This window comes from Poecilia reticulata, linkage group LG15 (assembly GCF_000633615.1).
Source record: "Poecilia reticulata strain Guanapo linkage group LG15, Guppy_female_1.0+MT, whole genome shotgun sequence".
Classification (NCBI taxonomy): domain Eukaryota; kingdom Metazoa; phylum Chordata; class Actinopteri; order Cyprinodontiformes; family Poeciliidae; genus Poecilia; species Poecilia reticulata.
Window position 1 is genome coordinate 4,183,339 of NC_024345.1, and position 8,299 is coordinate 4,191,637.

General features: G+C 39.2%; 2 long non-coding RNA genes across 2 annotated transcripts in view; one reads left to right on the forward strand and one right to left on the reverse strand.

The window, feature by feature from the left end:
- LOC103476417 (uncharacterized) overlaps window positions 1-8,299 on the forward strand; it is a 36,870-nt gene that overhangs the window by 26,770 nt on the left and 1,801 nt on the right. The window lies entirely within an intron of this gene.
- The window catches only part of LOC103476416 (uncharacterized), a 23,730-nt gene that overhangs the window by 13,824 nt on the left and 1,607 nt on the right, over window positions 1-8,299 (reverse strand). Inside the window, exon 2 of the long non-coding RNA XR_535465.2 lies at window positions 7,861-7,940. This is a non-coding gene — a long non-coding RNA (uncharacterized LOC103476416). The remainder of the gene's footprint in view (window positions 1-7,860; window positions 7,941-8,299) is intronic.

Here is an 8,299-nt window from a genome sequence, read left to right on the forward strand (position 1 = left end):
AGCAGGCACTTCTTCACTGGAGATGACCTCCAGCCTTTTGAGAGCGCTTGAGCTGCATCATTATCAGCTCATCTAGAACTTCATATTTTGGCTTAAAAGGGTGCACTCTCTCTCTCACACACACGTGCTTGTAGTCCTTGAAACTTTTTTACATGATCTCATGTTCAAACTTCTGAAGTTTCATTGGGATTTTACGTGACGGGTCAACACTAAGTAACGCATGATAAGTTTTCAAAATCTTTTTTTATGAAAAAGAATCTGACATGTTTGGTGTGGACTTTGCGGGATCACCTGTTGTTAGATTTGGGTCTGGAGTTTGACTAGACCATTCTGATCCACGAACATGATTTGTGTATATTGTAGCTCTGTATGTTTTTAGATTGCTGGAAGATGCGTCGCTCTTCTTTTGCAGCATGCAACATGTTTCTTCGAGGGCCAATAGCATCAGAGGTGAGCAGAGGAACCAAAACTTGTGTTCGAGTAAGAGGAGCACGCTTTCAAAGTATTTTTACTCAAGTAAAAAGTAGCCATCCAAGAAATGACTCGAGTTAAAAAGGAAGAAAAAAAAAGTCTACACAAATACGGAGTAATAGATCAAATTATCAATCATTTAATATTTTAAAATGACAATCAGATGGGTCAAAATATAAAGTTATGTGGGAATGTCACATTTTGAGGAAGAAAATGGCAATATAAGCAACAAAACATAATAAAATCAGGCAAATTTCTTTTTTTTTTTTTCAGATATAAAGCTGGCAAAACTTTTCCAAAAACTGCAGGTGTGTCAGTGTCAGGAGAATTTTTTGGATAAAACGTGTGTTTTTCTGTCGGGGAAGTTACTCGCAGTGGGTAAAGTGTCCAGAAATTTTACTCAAGTAAAAGTAGAAAGTACAGTGTAGTAAAAATACTCCTAAAAGTACTTTTTTTTTTTTTTTCAGAAAGTTACTCAAGTAAATTGAGTCAATGCAACTAGTTGCTACCCAAACTCTGAATAGCGTCATGTTACCGTAGCAATTCGTGGACTGCAAATTAATTGCAGCTGAAAATTATTTAGAGGCATCAGAGTAAAGGGGTCCAGCGTTTTCCGATCTGAACGTGTGAAACATGTGGAGCCCATGTGTTTCTGTCCTTCCACTTCGCTACTGTTCGCAGAAAAACAGCTGCAATAAAACCTGCAGCTTAGCTGTAGCTCCACCTTTTAGGGCAGTTTTACACAAACGGGCACAAAAAGGAGCTGGTTCTTTAATTAGTGGTAGAAATAATCTGCTTTATGTTTTAAAGCAATTACTTTTGCAGCTTTGCTAAATTGCTCTTTCACTCAAACCACCTCAGTTTTTTGTCTCATTTTAAAGGGAGGAAAATAATCGACACATCTAGAAAAATCCTCTTTCGTTCGCAAAACCTGTTCAAGGATAAATCGGACCGAGGAGCTGACATCAGAAATCTGTGTGAGGTTTCCACAGACCCAGTTACTGGGTCTGTGGGTGATAACTCATAGATGAGGGTTATCGCCCTCATCTATGAGTCTAAGAGGTCCATTAAAAACATCACTATCCTGCTCATGTCCTGTTATTTCACCAAACATTTTCAGTCAAAAGCCACAAAAACACCAGCGCTGTGTATTCAGAGGCTCTCTCTCACAAAGTCTATAAAACAATCAGTTTTGCTTTTATTATTTCCTAGGTGTGAACATTTATATGGAAACAGAAAACTGAGCTTGGGGGGAGAAAAAAAAAAGTTTAAAGCTCCATAATTTATCGTTTATTCTGTCATCTACAAGATAAAAGAAACCCAAGTAAGTTTACGCGACATATTTCTTCAGTTTTTGCCTTGAATTTTTACAAGAATCAAAAGTCTTTTTTTTCTTTTTTTTTTGTGTGTGTACATCTTGAGGATATAGTTGAGCTGCGTTATTCCAGATGGCGAAAGGAAATAAAAATCAATCACTATTGAATTAACTCAAACGGTCAATTTGTGCCTCGTGCTGTTTTTGGAATAAATAAATGTCTTATTCTCAAAACATTCAGAATTTTGTGACAATGTCAGAGGGATGTAACAAACATGTTCATACTGATGTAACTTTAACCTTTGGGATTCAACTTGAAAAGATCGGTATAAAATGTACAGAGGTAGCTCTCGGACCTATTTCCCAAACTTTTATTTCACGTTTCTGTGGCCACAACTTGCTCAGCACGGTTCCTGAACAAAGTGTGTGGCGGTTTGCAGGCATTTAAGATATCCTGCAGGCGGAATTAAAAAGCCATTATGAAATACAATGCTTCCACATAAAAAAAAAAATGAAAAAAAAAATGCCCGGGGTCACACTTGAATTCACAAAGTAAACACTCGCCTTCATCTTCAAAGTGTCTCATTTTATGTCCAAGACTGAGCTTAACACAACAAAAGGTTTGATGGATGATTTTCTTTAATGTTACAGAAGTCTGTTAGAGGTAGAAAGTTATTAGCGAGTTTTCTAAAAGGCTTCACGGAAAAGGGGGAAAAAAAAAGAGGTCTGGAGATTTCAAGTCGTTGTTGCTCTGCGTGTATGAAAATATGAACTTTGATCCAAAATAAAAATTTTAAAGAATCTTCCAGACATGAGGGGAAGTGTTATTTTTCTGAGAAAAGTTGACTTTCCCGGGGAGCATAAATCAGACTAAAACAAAAAATAAGAATCTAAAGACTCAATTTATTTCATTCTACCTTTTATCAGTGGTTAAGTGGACGGTTTAAGTGTCCAGCAGCTGAATCTTGTTTTGTGGGGTTTTTCTTTTTCTTGTTCCCATCTTTGGTTGACATTGAAAGCTTTATATGTTTGTAAAGTTATATTTCTAGATGCATATCAAAGCATAGATTGTGTAAAACCTGCCGAACCTGCTTTCTGGAGTTACCCCAGCGAAAATTAAAAACAAGAGAATGACGAACTCATCTGTGCGTAACTTGGTGCCAAGAGGAAGAATCTGGAAATTTCAAAGAAGCAACTTCCAAGTTTAAAAAAAAAAAAAAACTCAATCAGTCTATCATTACAGCAGAGCGGATGAGATCCACAGACTGGAACAAAACATTTGGTTTGTTGTTTTCGAAACAATTACACATAGACTTTCATTTATGACGCCGCGATTTTATACAGGAAGCTTTAAACTGCTGGATGTCTTAATGTTGTCCAAATTTAAAGATATGACCAGTTTTTGTGCCATGAGTCTCCTGGTTTCAGCTAATCACTTATGTACACAAAGTCAGCAGAAGCCTTCACAGTTGCGGTCCTCAAACATTTTTGAACAAGTACAAAAGTTTTTGAAGAGCCATTAAACTGTCAGACATTTTAAAACGGCAGGAAATGGACTTTGTTTTTGAGTTACATTATTGAAACAAAGAAAAGAGGTTTAAGACGTTCTTCTGATTTGACTCTTAAGTTGAAGGATATATTTGAATTGTAGGTTTGACTTATTTAGATGACAACTTCAGCGTAGCGATAGAGCAAGCACTCCATACACAGACACTAGGTGTGATTGACATACAGTAACTCTCTGCAGCTCACCTCTCGCGCTGCATGTCTTCTCCCCGTCTCCATCACTTCCACGTCTGACTACTCTGAATAAAAACGCACAATCTAGCAAAAAAGATGAACCGTTCTCAGCGATTGATGAGGTTGGGTGGTGTTTGCATTCACCTTCTGCCTCCGTTTCCACTGAGTCCCACTCGGATCACTATCTGACGTACTTCTGACCAGTTCAAAAACCACAGTCTTTAAGCAACACTGCAAACCTTTTAGATTTCAGCGTAGCGAAATAACAAATTAGTTCATGACTTGCTGAAAAAAACAAAAGCTCATCCTGTTGTTTACGGTTAGAAAACGTATTCAGTCTGATCTGTGATGCCGTTTCGTGACATTTCTGTCGGATTGTTTTGCATCATTTTCAGTTTGTTGATGTTAGCAGTAACGCTGAAGTGGTCAACGCTGCTTCTGTATTCTCTTTCGACCACAGAGAACAAAAAATAAATAAAAAATCTCTCCAAACCAGAACATCTGTCTCGCCATCATCTTCTTGCTCTTGAAACACCACCGTGTGATGTATCATAAGGCTGTCTCTCTTTTACAGTATCAGCACAACCACTGACTCTATCGGAGAGGCATTTACTGCCCATATGGCCACTGACACTGGGTCAAGTCTTGTATTTCATGTGAAACCACGAAGGGTTGTAAAAAGCTTGCACACAGGAATGGATACAAATTCAAGCATTAGCACGTTGCTAATTACTGCAGTCTCTTTTTAATAAAAAAAAAATACAAATGTTGCAGGACAGTAAGAGCGGACGGTCTGAGCCGCGAGTGAAAACAAACTATTCTCAGATCAATAGGATTCAAGTTTCCACGGTTCTTCTCTCATGTTTGGGTTTATACCTCCTGAAAAAAAAAAACACATGGAAGCCTCAAATTTTGAGTCTTCAATCTGTTCACTGTTTAAAATGTAAACTGGTAATCATGATCCAATTATACAGCCCTGCCTTTGTGCCACTTTGATGCAGAGCAAGCTGAAGTTTATCTGATCCTGGATATTGGTCCCAAGACGGTTTCGTACTTGCGTGTCTTAACATTAGCAAAAGCAAGCTAACCTCTGGCTAGGCTCTTCAGATCAGAGCATTCTGATCTACAACAACTGCTTTGCAATCTGTAACAAGTGTATCTGTACAATATTTAGATCCGTGAAAGACATGCAAAAAAAAAAAAAAATCAGTGAATTCACAATAGCTGTCATTTTAGGCCTTCTACCAAAGAAATCACATTAAATATCCTTGCTTTTCTCTAGATTCCACTTGCCAAATTATGGATATTGCAATTCCACACCGACGTGTGTTTGAAGTCATTAATGGGAAACCCGCGGCGTTGATATAAATCAGAGTGAGTCTGAAGCCCCGCATGTCTGCGCATTGCCAGCTTGACGAGAGACAGGACTCTGGCCGTTCCACCATAAAGGTTAGGAACCGTGAAATACCTGAGAAGTGCTGGAACCACTCTTCCTTTCAAATTACGGCCTAATGCATGCTATACAGTCCCGGCGGTGGAGGGGGGGAAAACGCCTTGGCCAGTCCATAAAGGGCTCAGTGTGCAGCTGAAATGACCGTGCAACTCCTGAAAATAAACAAGAATCAAATGGAGTGATTGATCGAATAAATTAAGGGCAGCAGCGAAAGCGCCACGCTCTCTCTTTTGCTCTCACTCACCACCCAGCAGCCCTCCTCTACCCCCTTCCCCGCTCCCTGTAAACAGACACAGCTACTCATCAGCCATGATGGCCAGCCTGCTAGAAAAACAGACACTTGTTGCCGTTTTGCTGCTGTGTTCAGGCCATCTGCATTTGGCATGGGAGTTTTGTCCACACCTCCACGGTGGGGTGAGCGGGGTGAGTGGGATGATGACGGTTTTTTGGCTGCTGCTTGGCAAACCTCTCATGGGATTTTACCCTCTGATTTTAATTAGCATCCACAAACTATGTAGGGTTTTTTTTATTACTTGTCTGGTACTGTTTGACTGTTTAAATAGCTCTTGGTTCATTTCAGTTCATGCTCATTTCTTTCATAAAATAAAATACAAGACTGGATTGTTAGTATCATCTGGGAGAACAGATTTAACTAGCTGATGCGTTTGTTTAAAAGTTAATAATATGTATGTTTATTTTTGTCATTTTGTCTTTCAGATCTGCACAGTCACTTCTTAGTAACTTGTACATGTCTTAAGTGCTGATGTTGACGAGTGTTTCAGGTACACCAAATTATAATGGCATATCAAATTCAGAAAATTGTATTTTGTGGACATGAATAACCGTTTTAGGTTTTCTGTCTTTGAAACTTTCCAAACAAACGATCTTCAATTCGAAATTATTTCCACCCTCAAAACAAAACATTTACTTTTTTTCTATGGTGTTGTATGTAGAAATCTATACATGACGATTCTTAGCGAGTCATTCAGTTCACATCTGATTCATCCAAACATTGCATTTTTTTAGTCTTTTTTCCAATCTAAGGTCGTCTTGATGCCAAAAAGAAAAAACAAATGCTTTTTTAGATCGTTTTGAATTTCAACAAGAGCTGATCAAATGCAGTCCACATTCCTATTTTTTTTAAAAAAAGCTAAAATAACACTTTATTTTAGCATCAGTTTTGACACAAACTTCTTAAGCACTTGTGCCATCCCTAACACAGTGACACCCAGAGTGAAGAGCCATATCATGCTCTTTGAAAACCAGCTACTTTGGATATTTTTGTGGTTGAATTTATTGGTGTGCGACAACCTGACATGTGGTCACCACCTTCAGAAACACATGGATGAAATAAACATAGTCCAGATTTATTTGGAAGAATAACGTCATCCTACATTTATGGAAACTAATACAATAAAAGGGTTATTGTTGTTGTTGTTCCTGTTTTTTCAAAAATATTCATAAATTTGGTAAACAAATCAAAACATTTAAGACTTCATGCACACTGTGGGTGGATCCAGGGCCAGATAAGCCCCTGAAGTTTTGTCCCGTCAACGGTGGCTTCACTCTTCAAGAAGAGTAGAAATTTGAAACTAACATGTTTATGTAGCGAATACAAGGAAATAAGAAAACCGATGAAGGAGCCCTTTTCAACATAAAGTTGTTGTCTTCAACTTTTCCAACGGGTTCTGCTAATCTGTACATAAAGTTTTGAAGACCTCATGCTAGCTGGACATGTTTACATCCCTGTTTTCTTGGACTTGCCCTCTGCACGGCCCCTGACCCTTGGATGCAGCCCTGCTTAATGTGGCCATGTTTGTTATATCATCCTCATCAGGTGAATGTGATCCTTTCTCACCTTTTAACTGCCTTTAAACGGCGAGGCTGTATATTTTAGAGTGGAGCTGGAATCCGAACCCCTCCAATCTGATGAACCTGCTGTCTGGTCAGAACCTTCGTGAAACGAACCCTCACACAGGCACACCTACCTACCCCCTGTGCGCTGTCCCTTCATGCTTGCTTAGCTGCATGGTTTACTGAAATCTTTACCTGGCCTCTGGGGTAATAAGATAGATGTAAACAAGACATTGATAACCACCCAAACCAGGATCGACACAAAGGTTCCGGATTTGCTGGTCTTTCTCCGTCATGTCTGCCTCCCCAACAGGTTTTATGATCATCAATCTAACGGGGGAGTTGCGATAGTTTTATGGAATAAAGTTCAAATCAGAGTGCTGCAGGCTTAAATCGACACTTGATCCACGTGCAACACACACACACGTGCACAACAAAACATGCACATCTTGCAATAATCAGCTCAATTAGTTGGAGGACGTGGTCCAGAGTGGCTGAAGTGAGCGGTGGGAGGTTGTGAAAATAAAGGGCTGGCTATTAGGGGAAACGTGATCTTCATTCATCAGCGGCTGGAATAGTTACCGTTTCAGAGCCGCAGCTCTCTGATCAGACTGATCTGTGGAAACAAGGGGTTTACAAACACTGTCAGGGGACAGACATGGGACCCCGGTCCCTGCCGGCCCGCTCACACCCACTGCTGATTGTGAACAAACCAACACAATGAAGACACTTTGTATTTATGTCGTTTGATATCCGACATTTTTCTTTATACTGTAGTGCAATGGCCTCATCATTAGCCTTTTTTTTCTGTTAGATGCACTGAGGTTCAGAGAGAATTTATCAGTTCACAAATGATCTGAGATAAAAAAAAATAAATAAATCAATCAAAACCCAACTTGTGTTGTAACCTGTACAATAATTTAAGCATTCTGCAGGACACAGAAAGTTGGTTGGAGAGAACTCCCCCCCTCCCCCCAACTATTTATAATAAGCAACAATGGAAAACACTGAAAATAACAACACAAACCTCAGCAGGTGCTAAAGCGGGACCTGGGTGTTGTTTTCAACATCATCCAAGAAATGTTGAGAGGACGAAAGACACATCAGCTGAAGAAAAGAGCACATCCTTCACCAAAACATCGATAAATAATTTGAGAAATTTAAATAAAATCCAAGACTAATTTCCTTTAGTTCTAAACAAAGGCACACAGGGAGAGTTTTGAGTGAAGGACCATGCAAATAAGTAAAAAAAATACTAATAAAAATACACCGCATTAATCATTCAATGGGCTTTTCATACAGTAAGCGTAAAATTGATACATGCATTCAACAGCTCTCCATACAGCGCTCTTCTAGTGTAATTTCAGCACCTCTTTCACCACTGAGAGAGACTTTGGTATGTTTTGGACCATGTCAGAGCGATGTCTGGTTCTGGGTTAGATGTGCGGGGATGAGATATATATATA